At 47.8% G+C, this 9,743-nt stretch overlaps 1 protein-coding gene across 1 annotated transcript in view; it reads left to right on the top strand.

The window, feature by feature from the left end:
• The first annotated feature begins 482 nt into the window (after positions 1–482).
• LOC145361727 (uncharacterized) overlaps positions 483–9,743 on the top strand; it is a 17,673-nt gene continuing 8,412 nt past the window's right edge. Inside the window, exon 1 of the mRNA XM_080217652.1 lies at positions 483–617. The gene's annotated coding sequence lies outside the window, so the exon portion shown is untranslated. The remainder of the gene's footprint in view (positions 618–9,743) is intronic.

Here is a 9,743-nt window from a genome sequence, read left to right as displayed (position 1 = left end):
CAATGCTAAGTTGCCCCTCAGTGTCCCAAAGACATGTAGGTTTGGTGGATTGGCCATGCTAAATTGCCCCTTCTTGTCCAAAAATGCAAGGTTAAGTGGATTGGCAATGCTAAATTGCCCCCAAGTTTGCCAAAAATGTGTAGGCTGGGTGGATTGGCCATGCTAAATTGCTTCTTACTGTCCAAAGATGTGCAGCTTAGGTGAATTGGCCATGCTAAATTGCCCCTCAGTGTCCCAAAGACGTGTAGGTTAGGTGGATAGAGCCTGGGTATGATGTTGTGGTGGAGAATCTGTGCAGACTCGATGGGCCGAATGCCCTCTTCCTGCCCCGTTGCAGTACTGTGATTGTGTGACAGACATTCACAAGTGACAGTGAAGGGTTAAGATCCACCCTGATCCTGGTTGGGTAGAAGTGCTGCCCATCAAGCTTTGATGTGATGTTCCCTCCCCTCCCTGGGCTCGCTAGTTCAGTAAACGTCAAATCGGGAAAGGAGAGGGATCTCGGAAAGAGGGGGGAAAGTAGAATTGGAGACTGGCAGGGAGACAGAGGACAGCAACACTGCAAACTTTTTGCAACAGTTTGCCGGAGTTAAAACCAAGCAATGCCGGATTTGGAGGTAAGGAAAATACTCATCACAGAATAAAAATTATTTTGTGAAATATTTTTGTGCTAACAGTTTGCTGTTTGCCCAGGGTGAAACATCGAGCGGAGTTTTAAAACATGCTTGAGGTATTTAAAAGAAGTTTTTGAAAGTTGTTTAAAAGTTTGTTTTATGCTATATTTGAAAACAGGAAATTTTGCAATGTTGTGGCAATAATTCAGAGGTGTTTGATCAGAAACAGATACAATCATTGTCCTTCCAACAACTGCGCTATTTCTCAGCAATCGATGTATTAAAAGCAGCTTTTTAAACCTCCCTGAAATGAAACAGAGAGTCTGCAATCTGGTGAAATATGAATTCAGTGTAATTTCTGATATCTGAAAATTCAGATTGTAATCCATTTCCATATTGTTCTTGGGAGCAAATTCCTACAGTCAGGAAAACTAGCCTGGCACCCCCACATCGGAGCGGATGCTGCAAATTAAACCGACCTGTTCGTTCAAACATCTCAATTTCATTCAGTTCCAACTCTTCCTGTCTTTAAAACATTTTGTCCCTCCCTTCCCCCCCCCCTTAAAACTTCTAAGCAAAAACTGGAAATGATTTGCCTTTGTGTTTTCTTTTTGCGTCCCTCCAACAAGGGCTGACCACAATCTGCGATTCAGAAATGAATGGATGCTTTTAAACACAAACTTCTTAACTTTTCAGACTCATTACTTTTATTTTTTACGCCCTCCCTCGCGGTGATAAACGGGTGCCCCCCTCTTCGAAACGACCGTCGTTGTTTGATGGTCCCTTTCTGTATAAAATTGTTTCATATGTCCCGGCCGCACCATTATGCTCAGTGACAGTTTTTTTTCTCTAAAGATCAGTTTGTTCTATTTGCTTTGAGCTGGAAGAGCAAATTCTTCATGACAGCCTGTTTTGTTTTTGAGGGGGAAGGGAGAGAGTTTGTTACATTGTCATTTGGAAAGTATTAACTCTCCTTTTGGACTGGATTAACCAATAGCTGTTGGTGATTTTTGCGAAGGGTTTGCTTAATCCGCACTTCACAGCCCCTGGTGTAATTTTGTCATTCGTACAGAGGACCTGAGCCTCGCTGGCTAGGCCCAGCATTCATTGCCCATCCCTAATTGCCCCTTGGGAAGGTGGTGGTGAGCCTTGAACCGTTGAAGTCCCTGGTGTGTAGGCACACCCACCGCGCTGTTAGGGAACGAGTTCCAGGATTTTGACCCAGCCACAGTGAATTATGGAATCCATACAGAGCAGAAGGAAGCCATTCGGTCCATTGAGTCTATACCTACTCTCCGCCACAGCATTGCACCCAGGCCCTATCTGCATAATCACAAGTAGTTGCCCCACTAATCCCCCTAATCTACATATCTTGGGACATTAAGGGGCAATTTAGCATAGTTAATCCACCTAACCTACATATCTTTGGACACTAAAGTGGCAATTTGGCATGGCCAATCCATACAACCTATATATCTTGGAACATTAAGGGGCAATTTAACATGGCCAATCCCCCTAACCTACACATCTTTGGAGCAAGGGAGGAAATCGGAGCACTTGGAGGAAACCCATGCAGACATGGGGTGAACTGGCAAAACTACAAGCAGTCGCCCAACTAGGGTCCCTGGCACTGTGAGATGACAGTGCTAACCACTGTTAGCAATATAGTTCCAATTATCACTAATAACCCTCTACAATTAGATTTGAGCCTAATTGGCAGATGCAAGTGTTAATGATGGCTCAAATGGTATCTGGCCTCTCGTACAGATAGTTGAGTGTTCTATTCCCATTCCAGAGGCTTGCATGTGTCTAGATAGAGTGACACTCCAGTGCAGTGCCGAGGGAGTGCTGCACTGTCAAAGGTGTCCAGCGTACAAAAAGGTGAGACGTGGAAAGGAGACCCTTCCCTGCTCTGGATGGAATTTCTTGTAGTGGCGTTTTGGAGCAGAGTGTTCTCACTCCTGCCTCGTCCAGGCCAATGTGTTTGTCCCATCGATCGACGTTATTAAAATTATTGTCACGTTTGCTGGATGTGGGATCTTGCTGTGCACAAATGGGCTGCCGTGCTTCCTTGCAATGCAGCCGTGACTGCAATGCATTGGCTGCAAAGTGGATTGGCATGTTAATGTGCTACATAAGTGCAAGTCATTCAGAAATAATCCTTAAAGCTTGAATGCCGCGAGAATTGCGTTCACTTATTTTCGCACAGGCAAATGATGATTACTTGCTGAGCTGTTTTTAATTTCTTCACCAGACGTGGGCCTCGCTGGCTAGGCCAACACTTATTGCCCCATCCCTAGTTGTCCTTTGAGAAGGTGGCGGTGAACCCCGCTGCAGTCCCTGAGGTGTAGGTACACCCACAGCGCTGTTAGGGAGGGAGTTCCAGTATTTTGACCCAACCACATTGAAGGAACGGTCAATATATTTCCAACTCAGGACGTAGTGGGGCTTGGAGAGGAACCTCCCAGTGGTGGTGTCCCCGTGTCCCTACTGTTCTTGTCCTTCTAGATGGTTGAGGTCTTGGGTTTGGAGCCTTGGTGAGTTGCTGCGGTGATCTTAAAGATGCCATTGTGTGTTGGTGGTGGAGGGAATGAATTTTAAGATGGATGCCAAGCATCCTAGAAATCATGGAAACCCTACAGTACAGAGAGACGCCATTCAGCCCATCGAGTCTGCACTGACCACAATCCCACCTAGGCCCTACTCCCATATCCCTACATATTTTACCCACTAATCCCTCTAACATCCCAGGACACTAAGGGGAATTTTAAGCATGGCCAATCAACCTAACCCGCACATCTTTGGACTGTGGGAGGAAACCGGAGCATCCGGAGGAAACCCACGCAGACACGGGGAGAATGTGCAAACTCCACACAGACAGTGACCCAAGCCGGAAATCGAACCCAGGTCCCTGGAGCTGTGAAACAGCAGTGCTAACCACTGTGCCGCCCATGTCCTGGATGGCGTTGAGCTTCTTGAGTGTTGTTGGAGCTGCACCCATCCAGGCAAATGAAGAGTATTCCATCACACTCCTGACTTGTAGATGGTGGACTGGCTTTGGGGAGTCAGGAGGTGAGTTACACACTGCACGATTCCTAGCCTCTGACCTGTCCTTGTAGCCACTCTCCACTTGTCTGGATGGGGACAGCCCCAACAACACTCAAGAAGCTCGACACCAACTAGGACAAAGCAGCCCCGCTTGATTGCTACCCCTTCCACAAACACTCGATCCCCCCACCACTGATGAATTGTGACAGTAGTGTGCACCATCTACAAGATGCACCACAGGATCTTACTCAGGTTCCTTAGGCAGCACCTTCCAAACCCACATCCACTTCCATCTAGAAGGACGAGGGCAGCAGATACACGGGAAACACCATCAGTTGCAAGTTCCCCTCCAAGCCACTCACCATCCTGACTTGGGAATATAATCGGTCGTTCCTTTGCTGTCACTGGGTCAAAACTCTGCAATTCCCTCCCTAACAGCGCGGTGGGAGTAGCTACACCTCAGGGACTGCAGCGGCTCAAGGAGGCGGCTCACCACCACCTTCTCAAGGGGCAATTAGGGATGGATAATAAATGTTGGTTTAGCCAGCCGTGCCCATGTCCCATAAATGAATTGAAAAAGACATGCCTGGACCCCACCCATCTATCAGTGCATGGTGAGAATTAATGATTGTGGTTCCATTGTTGTAGGTTTCTAATGTAGTGATCAGTAAGTTAATTCAAAGTGAAAGGTGGTTAGTTCTGGACAAGTGTTATGTACAATGTACAAAATGATGAACTCCAGACAGGAGACTGATGTTCAGAGTCTGAGTGTGAGGACTTGTGTCTGTTGGAGACATGAATGAAATAGGGGTTTACATTCTGCGTACTGGATGTCAGTGAGACTCACTGTCTGCGCCGTGTTAGGGAGTTTTAATTCTTCTGTTTAAGTTTATTAGTGTCACAATTAGACTTGCGTTAACACTGCAATGAAGTCACTATGAAAATCCCCTAGCCGTCACACTCCAGCACCTGTTCGGGTGTCACTGAGGGAGAATTTAGCCTGGCCAATGTAGCCTAACCAGCACGTCTTTCAGACTGTGGGAGGAAGCTGAAGCACCCAGAGGAAACCCATGCAGTCATGGGAAGAATGTGCAGACTCTGCACAGTCAGTGACCCACGCCAGGATTTAAACCCAGGTTCCTGGCACTGTGAGGCAGCTGTGCTAACCACTGCGCCACCCATTCATTTGTGGGGTGTGGATGTCGCTAGCTGACCAACACTTATTGCCCATCCTTAGTCGCCTTGAACTGAGTGATTTGCTAGGCCATTTTGATTTGATTTATTATTGTCACGTGTATTAACATACAGTGAAAAGTATTGTTTCTTGCGCACTATACAGGCAAAGCATACCGTTCATAAGTAAGGAAAGGAGAGAGTGCACGATGTAGTGTTACAGTCATAGCGAGGGTGTAGAGAAAGATCAACTTAATGCAAGGTAGGTCCATTCAAAATTCTGACAGCAGCAGGGAAGAAGCTGTTCTTGAGTCGGTTGGTACGTGACCTCAGAGTTTTGTATCATTTCCTGACGGAAGAAGGTGGAAGAGAGGATGTCCGGGGTGCGTGGGGTCCTTGATTATGATGGCTGCTTTCCCAAGGCAGGGGGAAGTGTGGACAGAGTCAGTGGATGGGAGGCTGGTTTGTGTGATGGATTGGGCTACATTTCAGAGGGCATTTGAGAGTCAACCACATTGCCGTGGCTTTGGAGTTGCATGTAGGCCAGACTGGGTAAGAAAGGCAGATTTCCTTCCCTAAAGGGGCATTGGTAAACCAGTTGGGTTTTACAACAATTAATAATAGTTTCATGGACGTCAGTAGATTCCTACGAATTGAATTTTTATTGAATTTTAATTCCACCATCTGCCGTGGCGGGATTCGAACCCAGGTCCCCAGAACATTAGCTGAGTTTCTGGATTAATAGTCTAGTGATAACACCATGTGGAGGATTAGTTTGCTGCATTACAACTTTGACTAGACTCTGGGCACATGGAGCACACCAGAACGATAGGGAGTGGGATAGCTTGATCTTGGTTTTGGACAAAGCTCGGCGTAACATCGAGGGCCGAAGGGCCTGTACTGTGCTGTACTGTTCTATGTTCAGTATCAGAAGTCCAGAATTCCAGTTTTGAGCCGTATTTGCACAATTCCTTCCTGCTGGGTTGCGTGTGTAACAGTAGTTCCTTCGTTGGGGAAGTTCATCGTGCAAGGTTTGGGGGACTGTGCCCAGGTGGTCATTTCCTTCGCTGCTCTATTCTGCCTCCTGTTGGATCGACAGTGGAACAGCAGAAGCAACGCTGGCTGGTTAAAGCCCCAACGATCCTCCAGAATGGATGGGTGTGATTGCGATGAAGGAAAAAGCTTTTTTTTTAAGTTTATTTATTAGTGTTCACGAGTGCATTAACACCGCAATGACGTTACTGTGAAAATCCCCTAGTCGGTGCATTGAGGGAGAATTTGGCATGGCCAATGCACCTAACCGGCATGTCTTTTGGACTGTGGGAGGAAACCGGAGCACCTGGAGGAAACCCACGCAGACACGGGGGAGAACGTGCAAACCCCACACAGACAGTGACCCGAGTCGGGAATTGAACCTGGGTCCCTGACGCTGTGCGGCATGATGTATAGATTCTGTGGATTGGCCATGCTAAATTTTCCCTTAGTGTTCAAAGAAGTGCAGGTTAGGTGGATTGGCCGTGCTAAATTGCCCCTTAGTGGCCAAAGATGTGTAGGTTGGGTGGATTGGCCGTGGTAAATTGCCCCTTAGTGGCCAAAGATGTGCAGGTTGGGTGGATTGGCCATGCTAAATTGCCCCTTAGTGGCCAAAGATGTGTAAGTTGGGTGGATTGGCCATGCTAAATTGCCCCTTAGTGGCCAAAGATGTGTAAGTTGGGTGGATTGGCCATGCTAAATTGCCCCTTAGTGTCCAGAGATGGGTAGATTAGGTGGATTGGCCATGCTAAATTGCCCCTGAGTGTCCAAAGATGTGCGGACATTGGACTGGGGTAAACACAGTAAGAAGTCTCACAACACCAGGTTGTGGTAGCAGTGCTAACCGCTCACCACTGGGTTGACCTGAATCCCTGAGGGGTGGGCGCAGCCACAATACTGTGAGGGAAGAAATTCCAGGATTTTGACCCAATTGTTGGGACTCTGGGAGGCTGCAAAGACAGAGATTTGAAAATAAGGATGAGAATTTTAAAATTGAGGTTTTGCCAGCACTCAGGGTGAGTCAGAACATATGGTTGAGGACAGGGAGAGAGAGAGAGGGAGGGGGCATGTGAGTCATTGGGAACATGATTTGACATGCTTAGGAGTGAAACAGACATAAATAGAGGTCCACAAACTTGTAATTGACTTTAAATCCCACAGATAGCTGACAGGTCCCGAGAAACGTCAACATCCCTGACCCAGCCAGTTTTCTAGACATTTCACTCTCGCACTGAACTAAATGCTAACATTGCAGTAATTTTACCCCTGGGTGCAACCTTGTGAGACATTTTCCGAAATTACAGGCCTGATATAAATAGCAGCAAAAATCCAGAACTTGGCAAGAGTGTAGTCTCCAAAATAATGGACAGTTATTCAATTCCTAGAATCTCTAGAGTGGGAGGAGGCCATTCAGCCTATCGAGACTGCACCTATCCACATTTTTTTAAATCTTACCAGGCCCCATCCCTGTGACTCCACATATTTACCCTGCTAATCCCCTAAGCTACATACCTTGGGACACTAAGGGGCAACTTAGCATGGCCAATCCACCTAACCTGTACATCTTTGGACACTCGGGGCAATTTAGCACAGCCAATCCATCTAATCTACGCATCTTCGGACACTCGGGGGAATTTAGCATGGCCAATCCACCCAACCTACACATTTTTGAACACTGAGGGAAAATTTTACATGGGCAATCCACAGAATCTACACATCTTTAGACACTAAAGGGGCAATTTAGCATGGCCAATACGCCTAACCCACACATCTTTGGTCACTAGCGGGCAGTTTAGCATGGCTAATTCACAAAACCTACTCATCTTTAGACATGAAGAAGCAATTTAGCATGGCTAATCCACCTAACCTACACATCTTTGGAATTATGAAAAAACCCAGCAGAAACCCATGTTGGCAATCACTGCTCGGGACATTGCTGAATGCATATCCAGCTGTCAGTTAGTTCCAAAGACAAATTTTGGTTTTGATTGTTAAATCCTCTGCATTCCTAGCACAAGGGAGAACAAGATTGCTAAAATAGAAAAGTTTATATTCCCATCCCAATTTTCTTTGAAAATTAATGATCTTCTGGGCTCTCACTGCCCTTGGAGGTAACGAGTTCCAGGCCATTGCCAGTTGATCCGTAAAGAGATTCTTCCTCACACTCCCTCTTGTCCAGAAGCTTCAATCCATGGCCCCCTGGGCAGCATGGTGGCACAGTGGTTGGCACTGCTGCCTCACTGCGCCAGGGACCCGGGTTCAATTCACGGCTTGGGTCACTGACTGTCTGGAGTTTGCACGTTCTCCTTGTGTCTGCGTGGGTTTTCTCCGGGCGCTCCGGTTTCTTCCCACAGTCCGAAAGACGTATGGGTTAGGTGGATTGGCCATGCCACATGGCCCCTTAGTGTCGGGGGGGGGGCTAGCTAGGGTAAAATGCATGGGGCTGTGGGGATAGGACCTGGGTGGGACAGTGCAGACTCGATGGCTTCCTTTTGCACTGTAGGGATTCTATACCATTAGCTATCAGAAATACCTCCTCCAGTTTCTATTGAGAGAAGATCTGGGGGAGCGGGGTTCGGGTTGGGTGAGGTGGGGTGGATCCCGTCACCTAGGGCCCATGGTCACCAACAGCAGAACTGTCAAAATCTGGGAAGCTGGAATTGGAGGCTCCCAGATGTTTCCGAGGAGCTGGAGGAGGTCACTGAGGTAGGGAGAGGTGGAGGGATGTGAAAACGAGGAGGAGAATTTTAAAATCGAGGCGTTTCTCGATGTGTGGGGAAGGACGCGGATTTCCGATGATCTCGCGGGAGCGCTTTGGAATAATCAAGCGTGACTCATCAGTTGAGGTGTGAGGCGCTATATAAATGTACAAACCTGTTCTGATATAAAGACAAATTACTGCGGATGCTGGAATCGGAAACAAAAACAGAAAATGCTGGAAAATCTCAGCAGGTCTGACAGCACCTGTAGGGAGCGAATAGAGCCAACGTTCAAAAGGTTGTGGTAATCACCTGGAACCCATTGCCTCCAAGGTTGGTGGGAGTGGAGAAAATTAACCTGAAGGAAATTGGATGAGAAATGAACTCGAGAGGGCAGTGGGGAAAGAGCAGGAGAGTGGGATTGGTTGCTCCACAGAGGGCTGGCAGGGGATTGAAGGGCCGAATAGCCTCCTCCTGTGGTTTTTATGGCTCTGTGAAGTCCAGTGGCCTGTAATGTGGAAGGTCGGTCTGGCCCTGTCTGTCAGCCATTGGGAAATGTGGGTTAAAATGACTGCCCCACTCTCCCCATCCACCCGGGTCTGAACAAGGAGAGTGAAACATTCCTATAGTGCAGAATGGGGCCATTCGGCCCATCAGATCAGCACTGACCTTCTGACAGAGTATCGTACCCAAGCCCTCTCCCCAATAACCCCATACATTTCACCATGGCCAATCCACCTAACCTGCACATCTTTGGACATCTATGGGGGCAATTTAGCGTGGCCAACCCGCAGGAAACCCACGCAGACATGGGGTGGGGGGTGGGGGTGGGGTGGTGGTGTGCAGGAGTAGGGGGGTGGGGGGGAGGGTTATGCAAACTCAGATGATTTCCCATGAAACCTTGTGTCCATCACAATGCCTGTTTAAGAATCGGAGAGGAGAATTGCCAAGCGAGTTTAAAACTAGCCAATCTTCTCAAACACGAGGGGGGTTTGTGGGGGGGGGGGAAATTCCGTGTGGCCTAGTGCAGGGTGGAAGTTGATATCCATCAGGGTTCAAAGGTCAACCGCCAGATTGTATGACCTAATTTCTCAGGCCTTCCAGGCACGCACAATCCGGCTGCCTGTGATCCACCCCCATTTCCCCAACAACCCCCTGTCCCCGGCTCTGTTTTAAA

This window comes from Carcharhinus amblyrhynchos, chromosome 35 (genome assembly GCF_965287045.1).
Source record: "Carcharhinus amblyrhynchos chromosome 35, sCarAmb.v2.hapA, whole genome shotgun sequence".
Taxonomy (NCBI): Eukaryota; Metazoa; Chordata; class Chondrichthyes; order Carcharhiniformes; family Carcharhinidae; genus Carcharhinus; species Carcharhinus amblyrhynchos.
Note: the sequence above shows the minus strand (reverse complement) of the source record. Positions and strands in the feature narration are given on the sequence as shown.